Source organism: Nannospalax galili, unplaced genomic scaffold (genome assembly GCF_000622305.1).
Source record: "Nannospalax galili isolate Female #2095 unplaced genomic scaffold, S.galili_v1.0 scaffold326, whole genome shotgun sequence".
Taxonomy (NCBI): domain Eukaryota; kingdom Metazoa; phylum Chordata; class Mammalia; order Rodentia; family Spalacidae; genus Nannospalax; species Nannospalax galili.
Genome location: NW_008354421.1, coordinates 631664 through 655200, shown reverse-complemented (window position 1 = coordinate 655200; position 23537 = coordinate 631664). Strand labels below are relative to the sequence as shown.

General features: G+C 39.8%; 1 pseudogene; it reads right to left on the bottom strand.

Annotated features, from left to right (window-relative positions):
* The window catches only part of LOC103748855, a 76412-nt pseudogene extending 56835 nt beyond the window's left edge, over positions 1 to 19577 (bottom strand).
* Positions 19578 to 23537: the final 3960 nt, after the last annotated feature.

The following is a 23537-nucleotide window of genomic DNA, read 5'->3' as shown; positions in this document are numbered from 1 at the left end:
TCTTTGTCTTGGTGCCCCAGACGCCGGGGGAACTGCCACTGCTTCCTGATCCTTTGCATCTAGACCAACCCAGTTCCATCCACTTTAAAAACCTATATGTCACTAAATTTGGAAACCTAAAAGAAATGGACAGATATCTAAAGGCATGGGAACCACCAAAACTAAACCAAGAAGAGATTAACAGCTTAAACAGACCCATATTCTAAATGATTACAGATGCCAACCCAGAATACTTTACCCACCCAAATGTATGTTATAGTTGAAGGGGAAAGAAAACTCTTCCATGACATGAATAGGCTGAAAGAATTCATTCCACAAACTAGCCATTCAGAGAGTTCTTGAAGCAATACCCAAACCAGGTAAAAATACAACAAAATAGAAAACTACAGACCCATATCCTTAATGAACATAGATGCAAAAATTCTCAACAAGAGACTTGCAAACCACATACAGACACACATCAAAAAAATCATCCACCCTGATCAAGTTGGCTTTATCCCAGAGATGCAAGGATGGTTCAAAATATGTAAGTCAATAAACTTCATAAATCATATAAATGGGCTCAAAGATAAGAACTACAATGTCATTTCAATAGATGCAGAGAAGGCCTTTGACAAAATTCAACATGCATTTACATCCAAAGTCTTAGAGGGAATTGGACTGGAGGGAACATACCCCAACATAATTAAAGCCATATATAACAAACCCACAGCCAACATCATTCTAAATGGAGAAAAACCAGAAGCATTCCCATTGAAATCAGGAACCAGACAAGGCTGTCCAGTATCTCCACTTCTCTTTAACATAGTGCTTGAAACTCCTGCAAGATCAATAACACAAGAGCCAGAAATTAAAGGAGTAATAATTGAAAAGAATTGATCAAATTATCCTTGTTTAGCAGATGATATGATATTATATCTAAGGGACACCAAAAATTCCACCTGAAAACTCCTAGAAATTATTAACACGTTCAGTAAAGTGGCAGGTTACAAAATTAACCTATGAAAGTCTGTACTCTTTCTATACACCAATAACAAGCAATCAGAAAAAGAGCACATGGAAACACTCCCCTTCATAATAGTTGCAAAAAATAAAATAAAATATCTGAGAATAAAAATGACCAAAGACATTAAAGACCTCTACAATGAAAATTTGAAATCATTAAAGAGATTGAAGAAGACATCAGAAGATGGAAGGACCTCCCATCCTCATGGATTGGAAGAATTAATATTGTGAAAATGACCAACCTACCAAAAGCCTTTTATAGATTCAATACAATGCCAATCAAAATCCCCATGACATTTTTCACAGAATTGGTAAAAACCATCCTAAGTTTTATATGGAAGCACAAAGACCTCGGATAGCCAAAGCAAGCCTGAGCACTAAGCGCAATGCCGGGGGATTACTATACCAGATTTTAAGCATTACAGAGCTATAGGCATAAAAACAGCATGGTACTGGCACAAAAATAGACCCATCAATCAATGGAATAAAATTGAAGACTCAAATATGAGTACATGCAATTTCAACCACAAAGGGGCCAAGAACATTCACCAGAGGAAAGAACATGTTCAGCAAATGGTGCTGGCAAAACTGGATGTCCACCTGTAGAAGAATGAAACTAAACCTCTATCTTTCATCTTGCACAAAAGCAATTCCAAATGGATCAAAGACCTCAATGTAAGGCCTTAAACTCTGAAACTGTTAGAAGGAAACATTGGGAAAAACCTAAAAGATATAGGTGTAGGTAAGAATTTCTAAACTGGACATCAATTGCTCAGGAACGAGGTCAACAATCAACAAATGTGACTTCATTAAACTAAAAAGCTTCTGTACATCAAAGGAGGCTACCAAGGAAATGAATAGAAAGCCTACAGAATGTGAGAAAATCTTCACCAGTGAAACATCTGACAGAGGTTTAATATCCAGAATATATAATGAACTCAAAAAACAGAAAATCAAGACAAGATGTAACCCAATTAAAAGATGAATTAAGGAGCTGAACAGAGAGTTCTCAAAAGAAGAAGTAAAGATGCCTAGGAAGCATCTTAAAAGATGTTCAACATCACTAATAATTAGGGAAATGAAAATTAAAACCACTTTAATATTTCATCTTATCCCAATCACACTGGCTAAGATCAAGAGAACAAATGATACCAAATGTTGGAGAGGATGTGTGGAAAGGGGAACACTCATCCACTGCTGGTGGGGCTGCAAACTTGTTCAACCCCTATGGAAAGCAGTGTGGAGAACTCTTAAAAAACTACAAATGAACGTACCATTTAACCCAGTTATACCACTCCTTGGCATATACCCAAAGAACTCATCCTATTGTAGACACACTTGTACACTCATGTTTGGTACTGCTCTTTTTGTAATAGCTCAGAGATGGAAGCAACCTAAGTATCCCTCAATTGATGAGTGGATAAAGAAAATATGGTTCATTTATACAATGGAGTTTTATTCAGCAGTAAAGAAAGATGAAGTCATGAAACTTGCCGGTAAATGGATGGAACTAGAAACTGTTATACTAACTGATGTAACACAGACTCAGAAAAAAAAAATTGACATACATTCTCCCTCATATGTGGATCCTAGAAACAAATCCTGATAAGTGAGTATGTATCCAGACATAGCTACAGGAATCAGGATAATGGAAAGGAATCAGGGAGGTAAAGGTAAAGGAAAAGAAATAACCTGAAAGAGAAGAACAGTAGGAAACAGGCATTAATAAGGGAGATATGGATAAAAATTGGGTTCGTTTAAGGGAGGGGGGGAGGAAAGAAACATAGGGGATAAAGGGAAAGAAGTCCAAGAGAGGTAGGACCATAGGAGAAGGGTATTATTAAGGGAGAAATGGAGAAAATGGGGCCACCCTAATTGGGGAAACCATGATGGAGGGGTTATACAATGCAAGAGATAAATAATGTCTAGCTAGTTTTAAAAACTAAAGGGAACCATATTAGTCCAACAACCTACTGACAAATCATACATACCAGATCAAGAAATATATGTCTTAGGTAAGGTTTATTTGAGAATAATTGGTTTTTGCCCAAGATTTATGTACGTGGCACATAGTAATTACAAGTACCAGACCTTTGGAACTAACCTTCTTGGATGTTTAACAGACATACTTTGAGGCCTATAATAATTTGGTCAGAGGGCCATAAAGGACAGTTTTTGCTCCTTGACCTCCTGGGTCAACTAGTTCCAGGGGACTATGAGTGTCTCTCAAAATGTCCTATAATTGCAGTGGGTCACCTGTCCTCTTGATCAAGTAGGCCAAGGAGACCCTCAATTTGGATTTGAACCAGTGTCCAGTCTACAAAGAGGAGAGTAAACAGAGGGGAAACATTTCCTCCATGCTTCCAAGCGATGTCAGCCATGGTTGAGCAGGACCTTTGACTTATATTTACATAGGTGGAACTGGTAAAAGAAAGGAACCAGGGGCTCCTCCCAAGCCTGTGTGACCCCCACGGAACAGATCCTCAAACCCCCTTAAGAGTAAGAATGAATTGCTTTATCTGGGCCTATTGTATGGCCTTAAACACCCAGAAGGAAAGTATAACCAAAGATTAAAGGGGCCAATATAATTTTTAAGAGTCCATATGTATAGCTAAAGGCTACATAACAAGCAACAATGCCAGATAGTAGATACCTTCTTTTGAGTTGTTGGCCAGGGTGGCCAAAGGGATTCCCAGATAGTAACCCAGCATAGAATTGGGAAATTGAACAGCAGACCCCAATCTTATCTAAAGGAATATTGACAACTGATTGCTGCTCGATGAGGAACAGCTGACCTTCCTAAACCAAAGACCTCTAGATAGGCTGACTAGATTCACCAGATGGACAAGTAGTGGGGAATGGCTGGGGGTGCCAACAGCACAGGGGACAGTAGCAGGGATAACAGAGTATAAGGGCTGTAGTGGGGGGAGGGAGGCTATGGGAACTGGGTGTTTAGTTGAATAAGATGGTTTGAGACGTTCTGTGTGATATACACACACACAAAATCAACAAATTAAAAAAATGTATATTTGAAGAGGAAGCATAAAAATTTACATCATGTTAATTAGTAAAGGTGATAAACACTACCATTGAAATCTACCTGATGACTTTATAGACATACACAGGTGCCAAGGATCTGAGCACAACCAATTATGACTAGTAATAGTCAGATTCATACAGATTAGAGATGCATGCACCAACATCTCAGTGTTAGTAGCAAAAACAATTGAGTCTTTCTGTAAGAAACTGTATATTTTAAAATGAAATGGAGATCTTTTAAAGGTTAAAAACTCATTCAATTTTATGTCTTACAGGGCTTATACTGAGTTCAATATTGTATAACTGTATTAATTCAACATTGAAACTAAAATTTTTATAGCCATTTTTGTAAGAGCTGTATCTTTGCTCTGGAAACTGTTATTGAACATTTTGAAGCTGTAATGATAGGCTTCTTCTAAGAAAAATAAAAAAATATATACAAGGAACTCTAGATAGGTTTACTAGACTCAGCAGGTTGACAAGCTCTGGGGAACGGTTGGGGGCACTAACAACACAGTGGACAGTAACAGGGATGACAAAGTATATGAGCTCCAGTGGGAAGGGGGGCTATGGGAAGGTGCCACTTGGGATGTATGTATATAGATGAATAAGATTGTTTGGGATGTTCTGTATGAAATATAAACACACACAAATCAATAAATAAAAATGAGTTATATTTGAGGAAGAAGCATAAAAATTTACTTCTTAATAATTAGTAGATGTGAGAAACATTACCATTGAAATCTACCTGATGATTTTATATGCATGTTCAGATGCCAAGGAGCTCAGAAAGTAACTGACTGTGACTAGTAATAATCAGATATATAGAGATTAGAAATGCATTTGCAAACATCTTAGTGTCAATTGTATTAAAAATGAATTTTTCTGTATGAAACCGTATTTTAATAATAAATGCAGATCATTTTTAAAGGTTAAAACCTCATTTAATGTTGTGTCTTATAGGGTTTATACTGAGTAGAATATTATATAACTATTAATTCAACTGTAAACCTAAAAATTTACAGTCAATGTTGAAAGAGATGCATATTAGCTCAGGAAATTGTTATTGAATATGTCAATGCTGTTGTAATGAAATCCTTCTAATTATGTGATTATTAAATAAATAATTTTAAAAAAATATAAAAAAGTAACACTCATATCTAAGGATACAAAGGTAAAGCTAAAGGAAATATTTACAAACCAGCCTTGTAGAATGAACTCATATCTTCCTATACTCACTTCTTTATCCAATTAACTACTCTGACCTAAATCCCTTTACTATAACAAGTTTCATACTGTTTATGTTCCAAATATCTATATAAGTTATTGACATTAACTCTCTCTTTGGGTCCTCAGTTCCCTATGAGGACTCCAGAGCAACATGAAACATGCATTATGCTTGCCTTTTATTAATGTAATTCAGTTTATTTTTGTAGGAGCCTGGGAAGAGGTGCTGTTACATGCTGTGTCATTATTTTTTTTTCCTCAAATGGCTGCTTTATGGTGTGAAACTTTGACAGTAATAAAGGTCCTAGCTTCAGAAGGGCCCCATTCTCAAAGGGCTCTGTGCTGCATGCTGGCCACTGTCATCTTAAAATCCACAATAACTGATCAGAATTTGTGAGAAGACATGGACAGTTTACATTTCCTCATAACCTTGGAGTTTCAGTGAATGTACTAGATTGGGACTTTAAAGAGACTTAGTTGAGTACTACATAAAAATATCCCAAGGGGCAGAGTTCTGACAGTCAGGAGACTTTACACTTTTCATCTGAACCATAATTTTTTCTAATGTAGAAAAAAGGCACCTGAAGTTACTAAACATGAGCAACCAGACGTAATTTCAGTGTCATTTCTTCTTTCTAGCTTCTACCCTGTGTATTTCAATCATTTACCGAAAAGAGTAATGAAAGGTAGTGGGAAATGAGGCACACAGAGTTGTTTTTCCTACCAGTTATTCCTTAACAGCGATAAGCTAAAAGCATAAAGTGTTGGTGGGGGACCACATACCGAATGAAGCATAAACAGTGGAGTTTGTGAGCATCTACTGTTCTGGTAAGATTATAGTACACACAGGGCTGGAGAGATGGGTTCAATTCCCAGCACACACATGGTGGCTAAAAACCATCTATAACTCCAGTTTCAAGTGATCTGATACACTCTTCTGGCCTCCGTGGGCATTGCACAACATAGGTACACTTACATACATGTAGGTAAGACACTTATACACATACAATAAAAATAAATTTTTTAAAGATTAAAGTTCACATAAAGTTCAAAGGAGATTCAAATTGTGGTTTGGGGTTATTGTGTAGGCTTCTGTGATGATTAATTTTGATTGCTAATTTGACGGAATTTAGAATTACCTAGATGATACACACCTCTGGGTTTGTCTATGGGGATATTTTCAGAGAGGTTTAACTGAGTAAAGAGGAAGGCCAAATTGCACATGGATAGCACCATACCATGGGCAGGGGTCCAAGGCTGTATAAAATGGAAAAAGTGAGTGGAACATTGGAATTCATCTCTTTCTTCTTCCTGACCATGAACACAATGTGACCAACTCCCTCATGCTCCTACCTCCTCCACATCAGCTGCTCTCTGCACCATGCCTTTCCCATGATGATGGATCGTATCCTCAAATATTGGCCCCAATATACAGTTCCCTTCTTAAGTTGCTCTTGCCAGGCACTTTGTCATAGCAAAGACAATAGAGAGTAACACATAAAATTAGTACCTAAGAGTGGGGCTATTACTCTGATGAATCTGATCAAGTGTGTGATGGCTAATCCTGGGTGTCAACTTGACTGGATTTAGGATTAATTGAAATGAGAGATCTTCTTAATTGGATCATCTGAAGCTGGAAGATGCCCTAAATGTGGGTGTTACCTTCTGATGGAAGCCCTTATAAAAGGCCATGGCAGAGGAGAACACCTGGCTTCTTGCTGCTTGCCTTCTCTCTTGCTGGTGAGTTCATCTTGCTGCTATAGACTGAAGACTAGCTGATCTTTCAGAATTTGTCAGACCTTCAGTGCCTGATTGGGACTACTGACACATCCAGCCTCGTGGACTGAGCAACTATGGATTCTCAGCCTGTCCAGTGTGGTGCAGCCATTGTTGGACTACTCAGACTCTATCCTGTGAGCTAAGCTGATAAATCTCTCTCTCTCCTCTCTCTCTCTCTCTCTCTCTCTCTCTCTCTATATATATATATATATATATATAAATATTCATATTCATTCTACTGGTTCTGTTTCTTTGGAGAACCCTGAATAATACAGATTGTGGTACCAGGAGTGGTTCTAGAGAAACAGAATTGAAAGGATGAATTTCTTTAATGGGCTCTCTGGATCAGGGTCTCCAATTCAGGATCTTCAGATAGCATGGAGAGCACTGAAAATCCATGGTGTAGCCTATTTGGAACAATTATGGACATAGACACATTTGAATCTTCTAACTTGCTTCTTGTGGAGAGTGAGAAATTTAGTGACTATAAAACATTTGACAATTTGTGGAAAAATAAGAAAAATAGTGATGCTGACTGGTTACTTCTAGCATCTCTGGATAAAGTGATGAAGCCTAAACAATGAGCTTCATGATAAAATTGACAAGCTCCAGATTTGAATCAATAGTTTAAGAGTTTCCAAGTGTACCCTGGAAGAGAATCTTCTCTCCAGCTGTCAGAGATTGAAAGCTGCAGAAAATCAAGCTGGAGCCCTTATTATACATTTGGCTGACCTACAACACAAATTTAGTTTCCAGCCTCAAAAGGTGTCAGCAGTAAAGGTGAGGGCATTGGTAGGAAAAGATTGGAATCCTGACACATGGAATGGAGATGTGTGGGAGAAGCCTGAGGAGGCTGAGGATTTTGAATCCTCAGACTCTAAGGAATTTGCTTCACCTGATGAATTAATCTCCCCACCCTCAGCACACCCACCCTCCCCACCCTTGCCTGAGGAAACTAATCCCATTGAGGAAGCTAATCCCATTCAGCAAGACAAAGCTGATGTGCCCTAGGGCCCAGATGTTGTTGCCTCTAGACCTATAACCAGATTCAAAGCTAAACAGACCCCTAGAGGAGAGATAGAAAGTGTGGTCCCTGAGGAGGTGTGCTACACCACTAAAGAACTTAGTGAATTTGTTAATTCATTCAACCAGAAGACTAATGAATATGTCTGGGAATGGATTTTAAGGGTATGGAATAATGGTGGAAGGAACATAAAATTGGATCAGGCTGAGTTTATTGACATGGGCTCTCTGACTGGGGATTTTAAGTTTAATATGGAAGCTCATGCAGTTCAAAAAGGTGTTAAAAGTTTATTTGATTGGTTGGCTGAGGTATTTCTCAAAAGATGGCCTATTGACAGAGAGCTGGAGGTACCTGATATCCCTTTGCTTAGTGTTGATGAAGGGATTGTAAGGCTTCAGGCAAATTGGCATGCTTGAGTGTATTTGCAGTACAAAACCAAATCCTCCACAAGGGGAGGGCCCAGAGGACATTCCTTTTACTGATTTTATAAGATGGAAAGTGCTGAGAGAGACATCAGAACGTTTGAAGAGCTTTGTTTTTGCTCTTTTTCTTATGCTGGATCTTACAGTTGGAGATGCTGCTGCTCAATTGCATAAATTAAATGTAAATATAATAGGTATAACAGGACCCTAGAGTACAGGTCAGGTGGCAGTATTGAATTACCAAAGACAAGGTGAGCATACTTAACTTAATGGGCAGCAAAGGCAAAACAATACTTAAAATGGCATGACCCGAATGGACCTGTGGTACTGGCTAATCAATCATGGCGTTCCAAGGAACCAAATACATAAGAAGCCTACTAAGTTTTTATTTGACCTGTATAAGCAGAAAAGCTCTAGGACAATTGACAGGAAGTCAGTATTGGATCGTAGCAATAGAGAATCCCGCTCAGTCAACTAATTTTCAGACTGGAGACAGTTTACAGGCCCAGAACCCCTTGAATGAAGAGAAGGCTGGGTGCCCTTGAGGAAGGACCTTGTCATAGTACCAAACGGTTATGCTGTTTGCCTTTCCCCCATCCTTCCCCAGAGGGACCTGCAGCCTTTTACTAGAGTAACTGTACATTGGGGGAAAGGAAATAATCAGACTTTCTGTGGCCTATTGGATACTGGTTCTGAGTTGACACTGATTCCAGGAGACCCTAAAAAGCATTGTGGCCCTCCAGTTAAAGTAGGGGCTTATGGAGGTTGGGTGATAAATGGCATTTTGGCTGAAGTCTGACTGATAGTGGGTTCAGTGGATCCCCAAACTCATCCTATAGTTATTTCCCCAGTTCCAGAATGTATAATTGGGATAGATATACTTAGGAACTAGCAGAATCCCCAAATTGGTTCCCTGACCTGTGGAGTGAGGGCTATTATGGTTGGGAAGGCCAAATGGAAACCACCGGAATTGCTTCTGTCGGGGAAAATAGTGAACCAAAACCAGTATTGCATCCCTGGAGGGATTGCAGAAATTAGTGCTACCATCAAGGATTTGGAAGATGCAGGGGTGGTGATTCCCATCACAACTCCCTTTAACTCTCCTATTTGGCCTGTGCAGAAGACAGATAGGTCATGGAGAATAACAGTTGACTATTGAAAATGTAATCAAGTAGTGAGTCCAATTGCAGCTGCTGTAACAAATGTAGTTTCCTTACTTGAGCAGATTAATATATCTCCTGGTACCTGGTATACAGCTATTGATTTGGCAAATGCTTTCTTTTTGATACCAGTTCATAGGGACCACCAGAAGAAATTTGCTTTCAGCTGGCAAGGTCAACAGTATACCTTACTGTCCAGCCTCAAGAGTATATTAACTCTCCAGCATTGTGCCATAACTTGGTTCGAAGGGATCTCGATTGCCTGACTTTTCCACAAAATATCACACTGGTCCACTATATTGATGATGTTATGATTATTGGATCCAGTGAGCAGGAGGTAGCAGACAGTCTGGACTTGTTGGTAAAGCTATGTGCATAAGAGGATGGGAAATAAATCCCACCAAATTTCAGGGGCCCTCTACCTCAGTGAAATTTCTAGGAGTTCAGTGGTGTGGAGCATGCAGAGACATTCCTTCTAAGGTGAAGAATAAGTTGTTTCACTTGGCCCCTCCCTCCATCAAGAAAGAAGCACAATGCTTAGTGGGCCGGTTTGGATTCTGGAGGCAGCACATTCCTCATCTGGGTGTGTTACTACGACCTATATATCAAGTGACTTGGAAGGCAGCTACTTTTGAGTGGGGCCTGGAACAGGAAAGAGCCCTTCAACAGGTCCAGGCTGCTGTACAAGCTGCTCTGCCTCTTGGGCCATATGGTCCAGTAGACCCGATAGTGCTAGAGGTATCAATGGCAGATAAATATGCTGTTTAGAGTCTCTGGCAGGCCTTCATAGGAGAATCACAGTGGAGGCCATTGGGATTTGGCGTAAGGCTTTGCCTTCTTCTGTAGACAACTCTTCTCCCTTTGAGAGACAGCTCTTAGCCTGCTATTGGACCTTAGTGGAAACTGAAAGTTTGACAATGGGCCACCAAGTCACCACGTGACTGGAGCTGCCCATCATGAGCTGGGTGTTATCTGACCCCCCCCCAAGCCATAAAGTAGGATGTGCACAGAAACAATCCATTATCAAATGGAAGTGGTATATACATGATCGGGCCCAAGCAGGCCCGTAGGCCACAAGCAAGTTACATGAAGAAGTTGCCCAAATGCCTATGGTTCCTACTCCTGTTATGATGCCTCCTGTTCTCAAGCATGCACTTATGGCTTCATGGGGTGTGCCCTATGATCGGCTGACTGAGAAAGAGAAGACTAGGGCTTGGTTTACAGGTGATTCTTCACACTATGCAGGCACCACTCAGAAGTGGACAGCTATGGCATTACAGCCAGTTTCTAGAACAACCCTGAAGGACACTGGGGAAGGCAAGTCTTCACAGTGGGCAGAACTTCAGGCAGTGCACATGGTCATGCATTTTGCTTGGAAGGAGAAATGGCCAGAAGTGCGATTATATACTGATTCATGGGTGGTAGTCAATGGTTTGGCTGGATGGTCAGGGACTTGGAAGGAGCATGATTGGAAAATTGGTGAGAAAGACATTTGGGGAAGAAGTATGTGGATAGATCTCTCCAAATGGGCAAAGGATGTGAACATATTTGTGTCTCATGTAAACGCTCATCAAAAGGTGGCTTCAGCAGAAGATGATTTCAATAATCAAGTGGATCAGATGACCCACTCTGTGGATTTTCAGCCTCTTTCTTCAGCTATCTCTGTCATTGCTCAATGGGCCCACGAACAAAGTGGCCATGGTGGCAGAAATGGAGGATATGCATGGGCTTGACAGCATGGACTCCCACTCATGAAAGCTGACCTGGCTACAGCTGCTGCTGAGTGCCAGATCTGCCAACAACAGAGACCAACACAGAGCCCCCAATATGGCACTATTCCCATAGTGCCACCAGCCTGAAACCTCATGGCAGGTTGACTACATTGGGCCACTTCCATCTTGGAGGGGACAGCATTTTGTCCTTACAGGAATAGACGCTTATTCTGGTTATGGGTTTGCCTTTCCTGCACGTAAATGCTTCTGCCAAAACTACCATCCAGGTACTTACAGAATGCCTTATCCACTGTCATGGTATTCCACACAGCATTGCTTCAGACCAGGGAACTCACTTCACAGTCAAAGAAGTGCAACAGTGGGCCCATGGTCATGGAATCCATTGGTCTTACCATGTTCTCCACCATCCTGAAGCAGCTGGCTTGATAGAACAATGGAATGGCCTCTTAAAGACACAGTTACAGTGCCAACTAGATGGCAATAGCCTGGAGGGCTGGGGCAGGGTCCTCCAGAAGGATGTATGCTTTGAATCAAGGTCCAATATATGGTACAATTTCTCCTATAGCCAGGAGTCACAGGTCCAGGAATCAAGGGGTGGAAGTGGCAATGATTCCACTCACTATCACCCTTGGTGACCCACTAGGAAAATTTTTGCTTCCTGTAACCTCGACTTTGCACTCTGCTGGCTTAGATGTTTTGGTTCCAGATCGGGGGGTGCTTCTGCCAGGAGACACAACAAACATTCCTTGGAACTGGAAGCTAAGACTTCCCCCTGGCCACTTTGGTCTTCTGATGCCCTTAAGTCAGCAGGCTAAGAAAGGAATAACAGTATTAGGAGGGGTGATTGACCCAGACTACCATGGGGAAATTGGACTGGTTCTCCACAATGGCAGTAATGAAGATTATATCTGGAAGGCAGGAGATTCCTTAGGGCAAATTTTGGTGTACCATGTCCTGTGATTAAGGTCAATGGGAAACTGCAACAACCCAATCCATACTTTCAGGTATGAAAGTATGGGTCACACCTCTAGGGAAAGAGCCAAGACCTGCAGAGGTGCTTTCTGATGGTGGAGGAAATACAGAATGGGTCGTAGAGCAAGGTAGTTACTAATACCAACTTAGGCTATGTGACCAGTTACAGAAAGGTGGATTGTAATTGACATGAGTATTTTTGTCCTATTTGGTTAAGAATAGGCTTGTGCATGTATACACATATGTTAAGCAGACACTTGTGTTATTCTTTTTGAATTTGTAATTGAGATAAGTGTTAAGTGTTGTGAACCTATATGATTATATTGGGTTATGATACTAAAGACTAAGCATTCCTCAAAGACCTTATCACCTACTCTAAGGTATATATATAATGCACTGTTCATTGTATTATGGGATAGTCATATCATGCTAAGTGAAATTATGACCTTAACATTGTTTTCATTTGAAAATTAAGCATGACATAGAGAGATGCTATTTGGTGTCAAGCTGATAAGGGGTGGACTTGTGATGGCTAATCCTGGGTGTCAACTTGACTGGATCTGGGATTAACTGAAATTAGAGAGATCTTCTTGATTGGATCATCTGAAGCTGGAAGACACATCCTAAATGTGGGTGTTACCTTCTGATGGCAGCCCTTATAAAAGGCCAAGGCAGAGGAGAACGCCTGGCTTGGTGATGCTTGCCTTGTCTCTCACTGGTGAGTTCATCTTGCTGCTGTAGACTGAAGACTAGCTGATCTTTTGGAATTCATCAGACCTTCAGCACCAGTTTGGGGTACTGAGACATCCAGCTTCATGGACTGGGTGACTATGGATTCTCAGCTTCTCCAGTGTGGTGCAGCCATTGTTGGACTACTCAGACTCTATCCTGTGAGCTAAGCTGATAAATCTCTATACATATATATTCATTCTACTGGTTCTGTTTCTTTGGAGAACCCAGATTAATACAATGTGGTTTATATGATTTGTGGAACTGTTTTTCAGGAAGGATGTAGAAGAATTTGGAGCTTCCAGATAGAGGAGCTGTAGAATATTCTAAACACAACTTAGTAGTCCATTCTTGAAGGAGCTGCCATGACCAGAAGTCTAAGAAAAATGAGCTGGCAGATGGCAATAAAGTGTATTAGGAGATGCTAGAACCAGTGGTGTTACATTTTGGCAAAAGTATGGCTGCATCATATCTCTGTTATGAAAATATGAGTGAGGCTGTATTAAAAAGTAATGACTAGCTGGGTGTGGTTGCACACACCTGTAGTCCCAGCACTTGTGAGGCAGAGGCAGGCAGATCTCTGTGAGTTCAAGGCCAGCCTGGTCTACATAGTGAGTTCCAGACCAGCTAGGACTGCAGGGAGACCCTGTCTCAAAAAGACCAAAAAAAAAAAAAAAAAAAAAAAAAAAAAAAAAAAAAAAAGACTAAGTTGTTAAGCAAAGGAAATTTGAAGACATTACAATATCCAGACTATGGCATAGTTACCTTGTACTACTCCTAGCTCTGTGGTGAGACAGAGTAGAATAATATGAAAATGTGATATCTGGTGAAGAAATAGGGAAAATGTAAAGATGTGGACAAAAATGCAGCTATAGTTTTAAAACAGATTAGTGCCAGTAAAAGACACTTTATGGTTTTCACTAGAACAATAAAGACTCTGAATTTCAAAAATACTAATTTATTAGAAAAGAGAGTGCCTGATTTAAGAATGTTACTGAAGGGGTTTTCTGTAGGAAAACAGAGACCTAGGGAAGTATCCTTTATAATATGAGAACTGTACCTCTTGGTCCCTGTTCACCTCTCTGTGATGGTCTTACTTTCATGCCTAGCTTGCCAAGTATCAACTCCAACTCTAAATTTTCATTTAGTCTGAGAAGCAGGAATTTTTCCTGCTACAAGCTTCATTACATAATATTTTAACTTATACTTTGCATATTTCTCATATTCTCTATTTATAAATAAAAACTCACATGCTTTCTGGAGCTGTATACCTAGTCATCTAATGCATTTTCTGTTAATAAGATGATAAACTCAAACCTCTAGTCCCTTAACATCTTTGTATGTTATCTTATGGGTTTCAAAGGAATTGATATAAAAGACCACATAGCAACATCAACCGACCTAAAATAGAGTTAAAACTTTCATTCAGTTCTCCCTCTCTAAGCTGAAATTTTATGTATGCATCAGGTGCTTTAGTTCAAAGCATGAGGTTCCGATGCTGTCTTTCAGTTATTATTGTGCCTTTATAAAAGCAACGTTAAAACTTGAACATCCTATAATCTATGCAGCAATAGGATCTTGGCTGTGTGTGTGTGTGTGTGTGTGTGTGTGTGTGTGTGTGTGTGTACATTCTTTAAGAACAGAGTTCTCTTTTGGCTAATTGTACTTCTTATTTATGAAACTCACTTTTAAAGAAAATTGTTCTGTCATTAGAAGCGATTAATCCACCTCCACATTTTCTGTCATCACTGAATTTGATTAACATGGAATATTTCTTCCTTCGAGAGATTAGCAATTAAACAGTTCCAACTCACCTCATCAACACATACCTGAAAAATTAAAATAGATGCTCTGTTCTCAATTGTTGATGCTAGAATTGTTTCTGTGTATGATGACCTTCCACTGGTTTTCTATCTCTCTTTTTTTCATTTTCATTTATCTGAAGACTCATTTCAAATCATTTCCCAAGGTTTCCAGAGACAGATTTCTGAGCATTAGTAGAGCATTCATCAAATGAGTTAAAAGGAATGCACTCCTACTACTGTATTCATATGGAGAATCTACAGTGAACACTCACTTCTTTTTTTTTTTATTGGTTGTTATTTTTATTTGACTGACCTTTAAAAGCATGAATAGTATTGGAATGAGATTTAGGAAGCATTGTTTGAAGCAGATTCACAGACTTAAGATCTGAAATGACTTCAGATAAGAGTTTACAAAAGCAGGTAGGAGTCACTGATCAGCACATTCAACACATGTGATATGCAGTTTAAATTTGGGGCTGTTAGTATTTCTAGCAGACTTAAGTAGGAACTACCTAATGAGAGTGATTCTAAGACTCAGTTTCAGTATGTTTTCAAGATTACAGGAACAACTATATGTTTCAAATGAAGTGAAGCTGAATTTAAGATCAGTCCTTGTTGCCTACAAGACTGAAGAAACTACGCAAAGTGAAAACAGAAAAATTAGTCCCCTTTTCTTGCCTTCTTCAGTGTGGGACATTTTCTTATTATTACAGAATCCTGGCTTCTTAAGATGGTCAAATGCTTTTCATAGTTTCTTTTTATAGTGCTACTGCTGACGTCATCTGGGTCTGTGAAGTGATACTTAAAACTGGGAAGCCTTTCCTGCTAGTGTGTCAGTGATTTACTGTTAATTTTTTTTTAAATTTATTTTATGTGCATGGGTGTTTACCTACATGTATGTAAGTTTGCCACATGTTTGCAGTGCCTGAGGAGGGCAGAAAAGAGTTTCAGATCCCCTGGAACTGGAGTTACAGTTTTTAACCACCATGTTGGCACTGGGAACTGAACCCAGGTCCTCTGCAAGAGCAGCAAATGCTCTTAACCACTGAACCATTTCTCCATCTCCAGTGATTCACTACTTGATAACATCTTTTGGCTGCTAATGAGAATACTCTTCTTTAATCCTCTTAGAGGTGTGCTGGGGGTTAAAAGATGTAAAAGTGGGGCTGGGCATGGTGGTGCACGCCTTTAATCCCAGCACTAGGGAGGCCAAGGCAGGTGGATCTCTGTGAGTTCAAGGCCAGCCTGGTCTACATAGTGAGTTCCAGGACAGCTGGGGCTACAGAGAGACCCTGTCCCAAAAAGACCAAAAAAAGAAAAAATGTACAGCGATTTAAGAGAGAATTTTCTCAATAATGATAAATTTAGGGAGGGAGCAGTATATTAGCCATCTTTTTGATGGTATAACAAACTGTTGCTTCATTTCTCAGATCCAGGATCATATCTCAAGGGTTATAAAGAAGGAAGCAGACAAACTTGAGAGAAAGAGCATTCAGAAAATTTATTAGAGAGCAAAGGAAAGAAAAACTCCTGCTGAACAGGAGGGGCTCCAAGAGTGGAAAAAACATTTAAGGAGTGGAGTTTGTAAAGAATAATGAAGTAAAGGATGACTGACTTCCCTTCAGAGGACATGACTTATTTCTTCCTGGCATTGGATTCCCTGATGTGGGTTGATAAACTTATGGAAAGATTTTTGAGTTCAGATCCTGGGAACTATGATGTGGGTTATTTGTGGCTATTTGTGCATTTGTGTCAGGAATATTTGTCTGCTACTTTCCCTTTGAGAGAACACCTCAAATGACTTAAGGACCTCATCTAGATCCACCACCTCAAATGTTCCGGAACATCCTAATAGTACCACCATGGGGACTAAGCACTGAACACATGTTCCTTTGGGGGATAGGCAGGATCTAAACCATACCAGGTGGTAAAGTTATATCTGGAGAAAAGGATAGAGTATCACTTAGACATTTTCTGAAGTTATAGAGCTAGCAAAAAGAAAAATGGAACGTAAGGTTACTCTGATATTGCACATATTTCAAACGAGCTCTGCATTAGTGCCCATTCTTTGCTTAACATTTGCTACAGAAAGACCCACGGGAACCGTGGATTCAATGTATCCTGAAACAACACCATGGACTTTTCAACCAAGACTGCTGGTGTCAGATACAGCATTCTTCATTGTGTGTGGTATCTTTCTCTACCTGTTGTAAAAACCAGAGACCTTGATGTTTCTTATCCATCTTCACTTGACTCTATGTTTTGCATCGAAGCTTCAAGCTTTATACCCTCTCCTGACCCCCAAGCTAAGTATGTCTTGTATTACATTGTCTTGTACTTATTATGTGTATCATTTGTTACAGTATTCAATTATTGTTAAAAGGGTGATTCTTTACTTATTTGTCTTACCCAATAGAGTGAAAATAATGAAAGAAATGAAAATGAAGTAATTTGTGCACTGCTATGTCTCTATTCCCTGCTTGGTTGTTATTCAATAGTTTTCAGGCACTCAGAAAAAGCTGTTATATAAACATAATTGTTATTAGAATATGAGCCCCAGAAAGATTCAATAGACAGCTCTGATCTTACTTAGTGGCAATTCTTTGGAGGCTGTATGTTGAATATGAAGATGTTGCAAAGAAATGAGTCTGGATTCCCTGTGTCATTACTTGATGGAGAACTGCACAACACCAATTAGATCACTACGTGGTGAGGAAAGAAACATTTGTGTCAGGATTTGAGAAATGGAAGAATGCTACCCATGCCACTGCCGTCTCCACACTCTCAGGACTAGACTGGGTCACTCCAGACCCTTCTCTCACTCCAGACCAGCCTGGTAAGTTAATTAGAACTTTACCCAATCTGCTGCAGTTTTCACACTCACAGGCCTACCTGTGATTGCCCAGGTCATGTACCAGAATAGCCTAGAATAACTCCTGTCCTTCTAATAAAAATTCAACACTGAAAATCCAAAGGGTTGACCAACTAAATCCTCATACCTTATCTGAGGTTAACCAACCTAGGACAGCAATAAAAACAAGACCAAACTTCTGCTCAACAAAGGCAGGTGAAAATTTCATATCAGGCACATAACCAACAAAAAAGTCTATATGACCAGGTATGTGATCATATCACAAACAAACAAAATATGAAAATCCAAGACAATAGGTCCCCAACCCAAACCAGTGGTCCTATAGAAATGTTCTACAATGAGAATTACTTAGAGGAATCCCAGGACACAATATTTAGAAGAACAACCATAAAAGTGACCAAAGATTTCAATGTGTTTAAAGAAGATAGAAACAAACACCTCGATGAACTCAAAGTGACTAAGAATAAACTCTTGAGTGAAGCTCAAGAAAATACAAATATATGATGGAATGAAATAACAAAAACAATTAAGGATTTTCAAAGTGAATGCAGGAAAGAGAAATAAGAAAACTCTAGCTGAAATGAAGATAGAATTGTAAAACCCGATTAGAAAATTCAGGGGATGGGGCTGGAGAAATGACTCAGTGGTTAAGAACAGTGGCCACTCTTTCAGAGGATCCAGGTTTGATTCCCAGTACCCACAGGATGGCTAACAACCATCTGTAACTCTGGTTCCAAGCAATCTGAAAGCCTCTTCTGACTTCCTCCTGCATGACATAACACAGGTGAACTTGGCAGACAAAAGAAAAATGAGGAGTAACCCAGTGGAGGGATGATTTTGGAAGCTCTCATCAAGAAATTCCAGTGGACTCTGATATGAACATTTTAAATTTGCCGGTTTTGACTTTTTTCTGGTTCCCTGTCTAGAATTTGTAATGTTAACTACTCTTGCCTTTACTTCTCCTTCACATCTCGTAGGCACCAATCAAGGACTTTCTATTCTCTCTACAGTTAAGAGTTATGCAACTGGGGAGACTTTTAGATAGACTCACTGAAGGGGTACCCCAATTGCCTCATCCTACATCCTGTTCAGCATGGAAAAAGTCAAAGAGGTCTGTGTCCTGATTCCCTATTGGCAATTTGGGTAACCTCTTCAGGGGATGGTGTGATAAGAATAGGAGGTAGGAATTGGCTAGGCAGTTAGGGTAAAAAGACCCCAAAGAAAAGTAGCCAGTTTCTTGGCTAAAAATCAAAATGTCCTTGGGCCTCTTAGCAGCATACTCTGTTCCGAAAGTCAAAAATGTCAAAAGTATTTGGGAACTCTTATCTAATCCTTAAAAGATTTTAGGGTTACCTCTTCAGAGGGAGGAATGTTAAAGTAGCAAAAAGCACACCCCCTCTTTCAAAAGAAAGAGTACACGAAGTTTTTCAGGAAAAAAGTGATGGGGAGACATGGGAGGAGTATGCATATAAGGTGTTTTGATCAAATCCATACCCACTCCCTCACCTCCAACTCCTCCCATATCTCCCCATCACCTTTTTTTCTAATAACTTTGTGTACTCTTTCTTCTTTGATTGATTTATTTATTTTTATGAGGCTTTTGGCTACTCTAACATTCTCCCCTCTGAAGAGGTAACCATAAAATCTTTTAAGGATTAGATATAAGCTTCCAAATACATTTGACATTTTTAGCCTTTGGAACAGAGCATGTTGCTAAGAGGGCCAGGGACACTTTGACTTTCAGCCAAGAAAAGGGCTACTTTTCTTTGGGGTCTTTTTACCTTAACAGCTCAGCCAGCTCTTACCTCATATTCGTATCACACCATCCTCTGAAGAGGTTACCCAGTTTGCAGATAGGGGATTGGGATGCAGACCACTCTGGCTTCCTCAATGCTGAACAGGGACGCAGGGTGAGGCAATTGGAATACTCCTTCAGTGGCTCTATCTAAAAGACTCCCCAATTGCATAACTCTTATCTCTATGGGGTAAAGAAAGTCCTTGAATTGTGACTAGGAGATGTGAAGGAGAAGTAAAGGCAAGAGTAATTAGCATTACAAGAGTCCATTGGAGGTTCTTGACAAGGGCTTCCAAAAGCATCCCTCTATTGGGCTCCTCCTCATTTTTCTTTTGTCTTCTGAGGCTGGACTCTAGAGTGATGGATTCATGATTTGCTTTCAGGTGTTTTGATAGCTGTTGGAGTGGTCAGAATCAGTGTCAGGTCCCTCTCAAAGGATTCTAGATAGAGGGAAAAAACAAATTTATCCATCATTTTAGAACAATAGTGAGTTGTCTCTCTTAGCTACAGGTGGGCACTACAGTATTAGAGACCAAGATTTGAAGTCTTACATCTGAGTAGGACTTTCTGGTTAGGAACAAATTCATAAATGAGAAATTATTGTCTAAATAACTTTTTATATAGACTTAGGCCTAAGGCCTGGGAAGTGTAGTCTCTTGAATGCTTAAAGAAATAGACTGATGACTTTACTCTTTGGTTATACTTTCCTTTTGGGTGTTTAAGACCATACAGTTGGCTCAAATCAATTTATTTTTACACTTAAGGTCATTTGAGGATCTGTTCCTCAGGGGTCACATGAGTTTGGGAGGAGGTCCTGGCTCCTTTCTTTTACCAGTTCCATCTATGTGAAGATTAGTCAAAGGTCCTGCTTGACCATGTCTGGCTTCACTTGGAAGCATGAATGAGATGTTTCCTTTGAGTTGACCCTCCTCTTTGTAGACTAGACACTGGTTGAAGTCCATCTCGTAGGGTCTCCATGTCCTCCCTGAACAAGAGGACAGGTGACTCACCACAGTTACAGGACATTTTGAGAGATGTCCCATAGTCCCCTGGAACTTAGTTGACCTTGGGGGACAAGGGGCAAAAACTATCATTTAAGTCCCTCTGACCACATTAGTATAGGCTTCAAAGTATGGCTGTTAAACATTCAATAAGATTAGTACCACCAGTCTGGTACTTTTAATTATCATGTGCTTTGTAGACAAGGCTTACATAAAAAAAAAAACCAAAAACATATATTAGGTCGGGCATGGTGGCCCATGCCTTTAATCCCAGCACTTGGGAGGCAGAGGCAGGTGGATCTCTGTGAGTTCAAGGCCAGCCTGGTCTACATAGTGAGTTCCAGGACAGCTGGGGCTACAGGGAGACCCTGTCTCAAAAGGATAAAAACAAAAACAAAAACAAAACAAAACAAAACAAACAAATAGTCTCAGATAAACCTTGACTAGATATATACTTTTTTCCTTATACTAGTTGACTATACCATGACCATAGAAAATTTAAGATTATATGTATATTATTTTTGTCTCATCCTTTATATATTATAACCAACCTACACAGACCTTCATCACTTGCTTAGCCTCTCATTTTTTTTTGTATTTTAGAAAATATCTCCACTCCCATATCCTTTTAACACCTTTTACATTCTCATTTAAAAAAAATAATCATGAGACATAATAGCACTAACAAAATTTCCTACTGTTTTAAGACTTCTTTTCCTGGGGATGCTAAGCAATGCATATTCCCTTTTAAGGTTCTAGTGTCAAACCAATGTTTGATTAAAGTTTTACTGGGGAACCAATGAATTTATTGAACTTACTGAGATAACTGAGAGGTTGCTGAGGTGTATGTATGACCTGAGTGTATGCACATGTCTACCAAACAGCCTGTTTCCTCCGAGGGGTGGGGCCTGCTGAGGAGAATTGACTGTGAAGAGCTAGCCAGCTGGGAGGAAGGATTTTCTGTGCCATCTTGGGATGGAAGCTGTGAGCTGCTAGGAATGTGCGACAGCGGGAATGGAGAGAAAGAAGGCACCGGCGTCTCACCTGCGTGGACACGAGAGAGGGCATTTACTGACCTGGGGCAAGACTGCAGGCCCAAAATGCATAGGCGGGGGGTGCAGGAGCAATCTGAAGTGGTGGGCTCTGAGCCGCCGTGTATAGCTGGGCACCGAGTCCTTGTCTCTTTTTCCCAGTTCTCCCCTCCCTACCAAAGGGCATAAACCATAATAAATTCACATAGGAATATGTTATATGATTTGTATGATCACTCAAGAGACCCCGAGAGAACTCTGGTGACAGCACAGTGGAAAGCCTTTACCCAGCATGCGTTCTCTTCCTAGCCTTCTCCAGATTGTATACTTTAGCCTTCTACAATTCCAGGAGGCCATGTGTGATTAGGACCAAATTACATACAGTTGGCTGGAAAGAGTGGCTGGATACTCCTGTGAGGGTCCATTGACCCTGCTTGTCTCTCTTTTAATGAATGAGCACAACTATCAACAAGCCCAACTGTGATGATGTTTAGCAATCAGGCTCAGCTGAAGTTGTGATGATGGTAGTTATTTCATGCAGAAGGGACTGCTGTATAGCATCATCTTATTAAAAGGACCTGGAATTTAAAAGGATTTGGTGCTAGGATCCACAGATGAGGGAGAACATACATCATTTGTTTTACTGAGTCTGTTACATCATGCAATATAACAGTTTCTAGATCCATCCATTTACCTGCAAATTTCATTATTTCATCTTTCTTTACTGCTGAATAAAACTCTATTGTGTAAATATAACACATTTTTGTTAACCACTCATCAGTTGATGGTTGTACAAGTGTCTGTACAATAGGATGAATCCTTTGGGTATTTGCCAAGGAGTAGTAAAACTAGGTCATGTGGTAGGTTCATTTTTAGTTTTTTAAGAGTTCTCCACAGTTTTCCATAGTGGTTGCATGAGTTTGCAATCCCACCAGCAGTGAATGAGCATTCCCCTTTCTCCACATCCTTGCCAGCATTTGGTATCATTTGTTCTCTTGATCCTAGACAGTCTGATTGGGGTAAGGTGATACCTTAGGGTGGTTTTAATGTGCATTTCCCTAATTACTAACAATTTTGAACACTTTTTAAGATGTTTCTTAGCCATCTTTATTTCTTCCTTTGAGAACTTTCCTGTTAGATCTTTAGCCCATCTTTTCATTGGGTCATTTGGTTCCTCGATTCTTTGTTTTTTGAGTTCTTTATATATTCGGGATTCGTCATATATTCTGGATGTTAAACCTCTGTCAGATGTGTCACTAGTGAAGATTATTTTCCATTCTGTGGGTTTTCTCTTCACTTTTTTGATTGTCTCTTTTGCTGTACAGAAGCTTTTTGGTTTTATGAAGTGCCACTTGTAGATTGCTGACCTTAATTCCTGAGCAACTTCTGCCCAATTTAGAAAATCCTTTCCTACACCTATATCTTGTAAGTTACTGCCAATATTTTCTTCTAATAGTTTCAGGGTTTCCAGTTCACATTGAGGTCTTTGATCCATTTTGAGTTGACTTTTGTGCAAGGTGAAAGATAAGGATCTGGTTTCATTCTTCTGCAGGTAGAGATCCAGCTTTGCCAGCACTATTTGTTGACGATGCTGTCTTTCCTCCATTGTGTTTTCTTGGAACCTTTGTCAAATGTCAGGTGGCTGAAATTGTGTGTTCCTGGATTTGGATCTTCAATGATGTTCCATTGATCTGTGTGTCTGTTTTTGTGCCTGTACCATGCTGTTTTAATGACTATAGCTCTATAGTATACTTTGAGATCTGAAATAGTAATCCCCTGGAGATAGTAGACATCCTTGTCTTGTTCCTAATTTTAATTGGAATGCTTCTAGTTTTTGTCCATTTAGAATGATGTTGGCTGTGGGTTTGTTGTATATAGCTTTAATTATGTTGAGGTATGTTCCCTCCAGTCCAATTCCCTCTAGGACTTTGAACATAAATGCA